The sequence below is a fragment of the Gorilla gorilla genome, chromosome 13 (assembly GCF_029281585.2).
Source record: "Gorilla gorilla gorilla isolate KB3781 chromosome 13, NHGRI_mGorGor1-v2.1_pri, whole genome shotgun sequence".
Taxonomy (NCBI): Eukaryota; Metazoa; Chordata; class Mammalia; order Primates; family Hominidae; genus Gorilla; species Gorilla gorilla.
In genome coordinates, this window is record NC_073237.2 from 80,012,374 (window position 1) to 80,019,722 (window position 7,349).

The window sequence follows — 7,349 nt, forward strand, 5'->3', positions numbered from 1 at the left end:
TCTTTCCTATAAATTTATATTACGTTTTACTTATCCTATACTATAACGAAAACGTTTTTCACATTTTTTTCCATCTAGTTCAGTACAGACACCTTTAAATCTCTTTCCAGTTTTGGGAGAATGAGATGCCTCTGGTTCTTTATGTCAGTAATGCAAAAGGCAAATGGCAGGGAGCACCAGCACAAGACCACTGACCTGGAGCCAGAATGCCCATCACACCCAACTTGCTACTTAACGTAAGTACTTGAGCAACCTACTTGATCTCTCTTGAGTTGTTGTAAAAACTGAATAAGTTAATATACATAAAGTACTTAGAACAGTAGCCAGAAGCATTCAATACACTCAAGCATCACTTAATGATGGGGATACGTTGTGAGAAATACATCATTAGGTGATTTCATCATTGTATGAGTATCACACAGTGTACTTACACAAGCCTAACTGGTACAGCCTACTATCCACCTAGGCTACATGGTATGGCCTATTGCTTCTAGGCTACAAATCTGTACAGCCTGTGACTGTACTGGAGGCAACTGTAACACAATGGTAAGTATTTGTATATCTAAAGAAAAGGTACAATAAAAATACCGCTTTATATATGTCCATCATTGACCAAAACAAAACATAGTTATTGCAGCACATGACTATATAAGCATTTATGGGTGTTCTTACTATTCTTATTAGACTGAAATGTGCCATGAGGCGCTATGAGGCATAGGAGAATTGGTACAAACTATCTAAAAATTTGACTAAGCATGCCTGACTCCATTGAAAAGTGTTTTGAAACTTTATCAACATCTGGCCCCTATACAAGCTAAGGCTTTAATCTTTGAAATAAAAAAGTTTTTAGGCATTGAGTAGTAGGTGAGTGGTCAGCCACTAAAAAGAGTCAAAGACCTAAAGATTACACATAACATACTACGGAAGGAAAATACCTATCTACCAGGGAAAATACCTATCTACCAGAAACCCAAGAGTCACAGTTGAGACTATATCTTAAATAGTGGGCATACAATAGATACTAAATGTTTCTTGAATGAATGAAAAGAAGTAACAAAACAAACACAAAGCAAACAGAAAGTATTATGACAAATACTGTTAATCAAGAAAAGAACCAATGACAAACACTCAAAAGACAAAATTATTTTTCTGGTAAAGCAGCTACCTATGCTATGTCACATCAGCAACCTATGTGTTAACATGTCTGAAAGCGTACTTCTGTCAGAAGGTTACTTCTGAAAAGCCAAAATGGAAAGGGGGAAATGCTCCTTCAATGACCCCTTGTTTGATCAGGGTAAAGTGCAAAAAGAGTAAGACAGTGGCAGCCACTTCCCATTATATTATACTTTACATAACAGTAAATATTAAAGACAAAAAATAGCACTACTTAATCTGCAGCTAAGGGGATAGGAGATGAAACAACTGGAAGGGTTCAATCATCTGTGCTATGCTACACTTAAAAAAAAAAAATAGCCAACACATCATCTACTGCAACAGCCTTGACAGAAATCTACATACTATATCAAAAGGTACAATGACCAGTACTTCAGAAGTAGAAGAGAAGGAAATGTAATTTTAAATGAAAGAAGGGAATAAAACTTAACATGAAAATAATTCCCAATTTGTAAATATGTCTATTATTCATACACATACCAAAATGAAGAAAGAAATGCATGGGATTACTCACTATGCTTATTTTCCTTTCTACGGTTTTTACTATTTCCCCAAATATTCTACAATGACTATATAAATATATATATACACATATATATACACACATACATACATACATATACACACACACACACACACACACACACACATATATACATATATTTTTTTTTTTTTTTGAGACAGGGTCTTACTCGCACACCAAGGCTGGAACAGTGGTGTGATCACGGCTCACTGCAGCCTCAACTTCCTGGTCTCAGGTGATTCTCCCACCTTGGCCTCCAGAGTAGCTGGGACTACAGGCACGTGACACCATGCCTGGCTAATTTTTTGCAGAGACAGGGTTTTGCCATGTTGCCCAGGCTGGTCTTGAACCCCTAGGCTCAAGCAATCCTCCTACCTCAGCCTCCCAAAGTGCTGGGATTACAGGAATGAGCCACCATGCCCGGCTCTACAATGATATTAGTTCTAAAAAAAAAAAAAAAAAAAAAAACCTCAAAAAGAAAAAATGGTTATCTATACTCAAGTTGAAAAAGTTAAGCATAATGTAATCAATACAATATTGATTTTTTTGCCCTGTGTCAAAATTTAGAAAGGGCAACTACAGGTCAGAATTGACAATGAGATGCCTTTGGCCATTCACATCAGTGATGGACAAGTCAAATGACAGCAACTATCGAAGACTAATATGTTGCATACTTTTAAGAGAACACTACCCTCGTTAACTAATTTTTCAGAATTTTCAAAAAGATAGTCATGTTATGCAATCCAGGAATTCCTCTGTAACTTTTTTTTTAAATCTTGATAAGAAGAAACAAATAGGGAGACTAGGAAAACATTAGGCTTTTAAAAGATACTATATTTCAGGTCATGGCTAGGGTTAGTATTCCTTCAGTCTTGTGTCCTAAACTTCTGCATCTCCACATACAGTCACATCTAAGAGATGTTAGGATAAATAGATTCAAACACAGCTCTTCTCCCTCCCTCTCTACACTTTTTCTCCTTCAAATACACTTGGTCTTTAAAATTTAGATGCTTCTATGCTTAGACATTTATATACACATAATATAATTAAGCCATACAATGCAAATGAAAATACAATGGACTGCCAATTAAGTTACATAAATTAGTCTATGAATATGGTGGCTAATACTGTATATTAAACATTTACATATTATTAAAATACTACACAAATCAGGTTTTTGGTGCAGAAATCTAATGATTATTTTATTTATATTTTTCCCCTCTTCCCTTTGAGTTCCTTTTAAAAATAATTTCAAGGATATCTGGGCTCAGTGGTGCACACCTGTCATTTCAGCAACTTGGGAGACTGAAGCAGAAGATCACTTAAGTCCAGGAGTTTGGGACCAGCCCAGGCAACATAGCAAAACCCTATCTCATAAAATAAATGATAAAACTAATTTCAAGGATAATGTATAGTTGAAGGAAGACAAAATAAATTCACAAGATAATTTTAAAAACAGAAATGTTTCAGGGCAAAATGTGAAATAAACACACATTCTCAATATGCAGGCAGTTCACCATAAATAAATATATCTTCTACTATCTTCCATAATGTAATGACTACCACTAGTAAAAACTATTAATTTATACTTAAGATGGCAGCAGGCCACACATGGTGGTTCACACCTGTAATCCTGGTACTTTGGAAGGGCTGAGGTGGGCAGATTGCTTGAGCCCAGGAGTTCAAGATCAGCTAGGGAAACATGGCAAAACCCCTTCTCTACAAAATGTACAACAGTTAGCAGGCATAGTGGTGCATGACTGTGGTTCCAGCTACTTGGGAGGCTAAGGTGGTAGGATCACCCGAGCCTGGGGGTCGAGGCTGTAGTGAGCAGTGATTGTGCCACTGCACTACACCTTGGGTTACAGCCTGAGACCCTTTGTCAAAAAAGAAAAAGAAAAAAAAAAAGATGGCAGCAATGTCAAAAATATAACAAAGTCTTTATTTTACATATACTTCATACCCAAAAAGCCAATTATTTGACTTATTAAATGTAATAGCATACGTTAGGGCTTTCTCTAGCAACCCTCTTTCTTCAGATTTTGCATGTACTCCAAGAAAAAACAACTTGAAATTTCTTGAACACACAATTAGTTTACTTGTTCATATCTTTAACTATGCTGTTCTCTTTTGTCTACAATGCCATCTATCTCTTCCACTGAAAACTTCCATTTATTCCTCAAAATCCTGCTCAGGTGCTAGCATATCTATGAAGCGTTCTCTGACCTGTTCCTGAAGTTAAACATTCCCTCCTCTGTAATATTTCCATACTTTAAACTTACTATTATTGAATGGACTCCAAAAAAATTCTCTTTATTGTTGTGCCTAGCCCCTATGATCCTGATTTCAAGATCCTGAAAGACAAGAGTTTCTATCCCTTACAAACACCACAGGATCAGGCACATAGAAGACACATTTATTGAACTTAGTGTTTTCTTCATGTTTACATTCTTCAAGTACACAGCTGTCTATGCAGTGAAAAATGTGCTCTACAAGTAGAAAAATATGTGAAGTGCACAATAGACAATCCTCAATTCCCATAATGCAGATGTGCATGAGCAATTATTAGCAGTTCAAAGTTGTTTCATTACGGTAAGTACTATTCTAACAAACTAATTGCCACAACCAATTTTGTCTAGGAAGCATATTTGGTTTTAAAGTGTTGATTTAAGCCAGCCGGGCATGGTGGCTCACGTCTGTAATCCCAGCACTTTGGGAGGCCAAGGCGGGTGGATCACAAGGTCAAGAGATTGAGACCATCCTGGCCAACGTAGTGAAACCCCATCTCTACTAAAAATACAAAAACTAGCTGGGCATGGTGGCGCACGCCTGTAGTCCCAGCTACTCGGGAGGCTGAGGCAGGAGAATCGCTTGAACCAGGGAGGTAGAAGTTGCAGTGAGCCAAGATTGCACCACCACATTCCAGCCTGGCAACAGAGCGAGAGACTGTCTCAAAAAAATGAAAAACAAAAGTGTTAATTTAAGAGAACTAGGATGTATTGGCTGCTTAAGTAAACTGCTTCTAAAAATGAATAGCCTAAGCTACAAGCAGGAGAATTTCTTTTTTTTTCTCTTTCTGTATACATGGGGTCTCACTATGTTGCCCAGGCTGATCTCAAACTCCTGAGCTCAAGCAATCCTCCAGCCTCGGCCTCCCAAAGTGCTGGGATTACAGGCATGCACCACCAAGCCTGACCCAAGCAGAAGAATTCCTAAGTGGCTGGTAGTCTTGGCCTCTATCAAGGTTTGGAGGCACATTGCCATTATGACCTTATCCCTCTACACTATGACCTCACTAGAATCAAGACAGACAGCAGCAGCCATATCTCAGTCCAGAAGACCACAATTAGGGAACTTCAGAAAACACACACACACACACACAATTATATATATAAAATCCTTAAATCAAGAACAACCAAATATATTACTTTTTATGAGATGAATGATAGCCATCTTCTATTAACACTACCAATTAGCCTGACCAAAAAAAGGTATTAATGTAGATGCCAATTAGTGTGGCCTCACTGAAATATAACTTAGATCGAAATTAACTGAGCGTAATATGAAATGGCACCAAGTATCACTGATTTAACACCTGGTGAAATAAAAAATTGTGTTATTTCATGTTCTGTTCTTCAAATAACCAAACAGCATCTTTCACTTTAGCTTCTTAAAAATTAGGGTTCACAGGCCAGGTATGGTGGCTCACACTTGTAATCCCAGCACTTTGGGAGGCAGAGGCGGGCAGATCACGAGGTCAGGAGTTCCAGACCAGCCTGGCCAACAAGGCGAAACACCGTCTGTATTAAAAATACAAAAAAAAAAAAATTAGCCAGGCGCCTGTAATCCCAGCTACTCAGGAGGTTGAGGCAGGAGAGCTGCTTAAACCTGGAAGGCAGAAGGTGCTGTGAGCCGAGATCGCGCCATTACACTCCAGCCTGGGCAACAAGAGCAAAACTCCGCCTCAAGAAAAAAAAAAAAAAATAGGGTTCACAATCAGCAAGTGTGAAGTGCATACTAAAACTCTGCTCCAAACACACTTACTGTAAGTGATGTAAACCCAATGGGTATGCCCCAAACTCCATTTTTTTCTCATAGTTAAGTACTGAGATCCCTCTCCAATCTGCAGCTCCCACTTTCTGCAGGCCAAGAAAGTTAAACAAAAAATACAGGCAGGTACTCAGTGAGGACCTGAGGGATTCTCCCACGAGTAAAATACATCTATTTTCATTTGCCCACAAGGTTCTTTTGGTCAACTTCTGGGTTTTGCTCTTACTCCAGAATTGAAGCTACTATAGTGTTATAAATCTGTTGAGAAAAAAAATCTAGACTTCTATGAAGATTTTTAATATTTTAATTTGCCAAAAAGCTTCTCAAATATTTTTATAGCTACAAGTCACATTTATTAAATGATTCCAGTTACAATCCCAAGCACATTTACCACACAACAGACAATGCTAAATGGTGAAGAAAAGTGTCTCCGGCTTCTTAGTATAAGACAGACAATCTTTCATTAGTCCTTCTAATGAAAGCATTAGCATCTACTCTGAAAAATCTGGCGAAGGGAAAGAGTGAAAAAGAGGAGGAAGAGAAAAGGCAATCAGCCAATTTGATAAACTATTTTTGTCGTTACTGTTCAATATTTATGAAGCACCTTAATGCTCGAGATCTGACAAAAATTCGGTAAGGCTGTTCCAAACAATAACAGAAAAAAAATCACTTTTCAAAAGCTGGCGGGGGAGGAGGAGGAGCACTATATTCAAAAAGTAATTCACTATACCTCATTCATGAATGAAAGCCAAATTTCACCCATAGGCTGTTAACCGATGCTCCGAAACTTATTCGCAAAGTACATAGAGAAAGAAATTGCGCTGGGCGAAACCTAACTCGGGCAGAGAAGCGGCTTCAAAACCTGAAAGGGAGAAAACGAGTCAGGTCGTTGCTCCAGAAATTTCCGAGCGCCCGGCTCCCCGGGAGGGAGCGCGGGCGCCAGCGGCGGGGAGGGGACGGTGGCACCTGTCACTCGAGCGGCCCCCACGGGGTCTCGGGAGGCTCAGCGGTCGCCGGCCTGGGAGTCGGGTGCGACTCCCTCCCCGCCGCCCCGAGCCTTGCGCCGAGCGTCGGGCCGCGGCCCTTTCCGCCGAGCGGCCCTCCCGTGCCCTGTGCCCAGCGGCTCCGGCCAGTGGGGCCCGTCGCCTCAGGCCGAGTCCCCGCCACCCGAGGCCGGGGCGCCGAGGGGAGCGCTGTCGAGCCGCTGCCTACGCCTCCGGGGTGCCGAAGCGGACACCCGCGAGGCGGGCCCGCCTCCGCGTACTCACCGGGCCTCCCGGGCCGCCGGCTCGGCCCTCCTCTCCCTCCTCCCCCCGCCGCCGCCTCTCCCGCGGCTCCCCGGGCGGCCGCACTGGGCGTTGGGACTGGTCTGGGTCAAGTGTCGGCAGAGCTGGGGGCAGGCTCGCGCCGGGCGGGGGTCGCGGTCGGCCCGCAGGCTGGGCACTAACGGGTCCCGGGGCGCCGGGGCGGACCGCGGCGGTGAGCGCGGCTGCAGGCTGCGGTGAGGGGCGGGGAGAGCGCGGCTGCGAGCAGGCGGGCGGGCGGAGGGTGGAGGGAAGCCCGGGCGGAGGGGGCGGCGTGAGAGCCTCGGGGCGGGGGCGGG

General features: G+C 42.1%; 1 protein-coding gene across 5 annotated transcripts in view; it reads right to left on the reverse strand.

The window, feature by feature from the left end:
• The window catches only part of GKAP1 (G kinase anchoring protein 1), an 83,754-nt gene extending 76,441 nt beyond the window's left edge, over positions 1-7,313 (reverse strand). For 2 of the 5 annotated variants that reach the window (XM_055350848.2, XM_019034272.4), the window contains exons 1-2: positions 7,015-7,308; positions 6,477-6,608 (exon numbers count right to left, since the gene is read on the reverse strand). The gene's annotated coding sequence lies outside the window, so the exon portion shown is untranslated. Of the gene's footprint in view, positions 1-5,405; positions 5,497-6,476; positions 6,609-7,014 lie in introns of all 5 variants that reach the window. The other 3 variants (XM_055350849.2, XM_055350851.2, XM_019034273.4) reach the window with 3 other exon arrangements.
• Between the last annotated feature and the right edge of the window lie 36 nt (positions 7,314-7,349).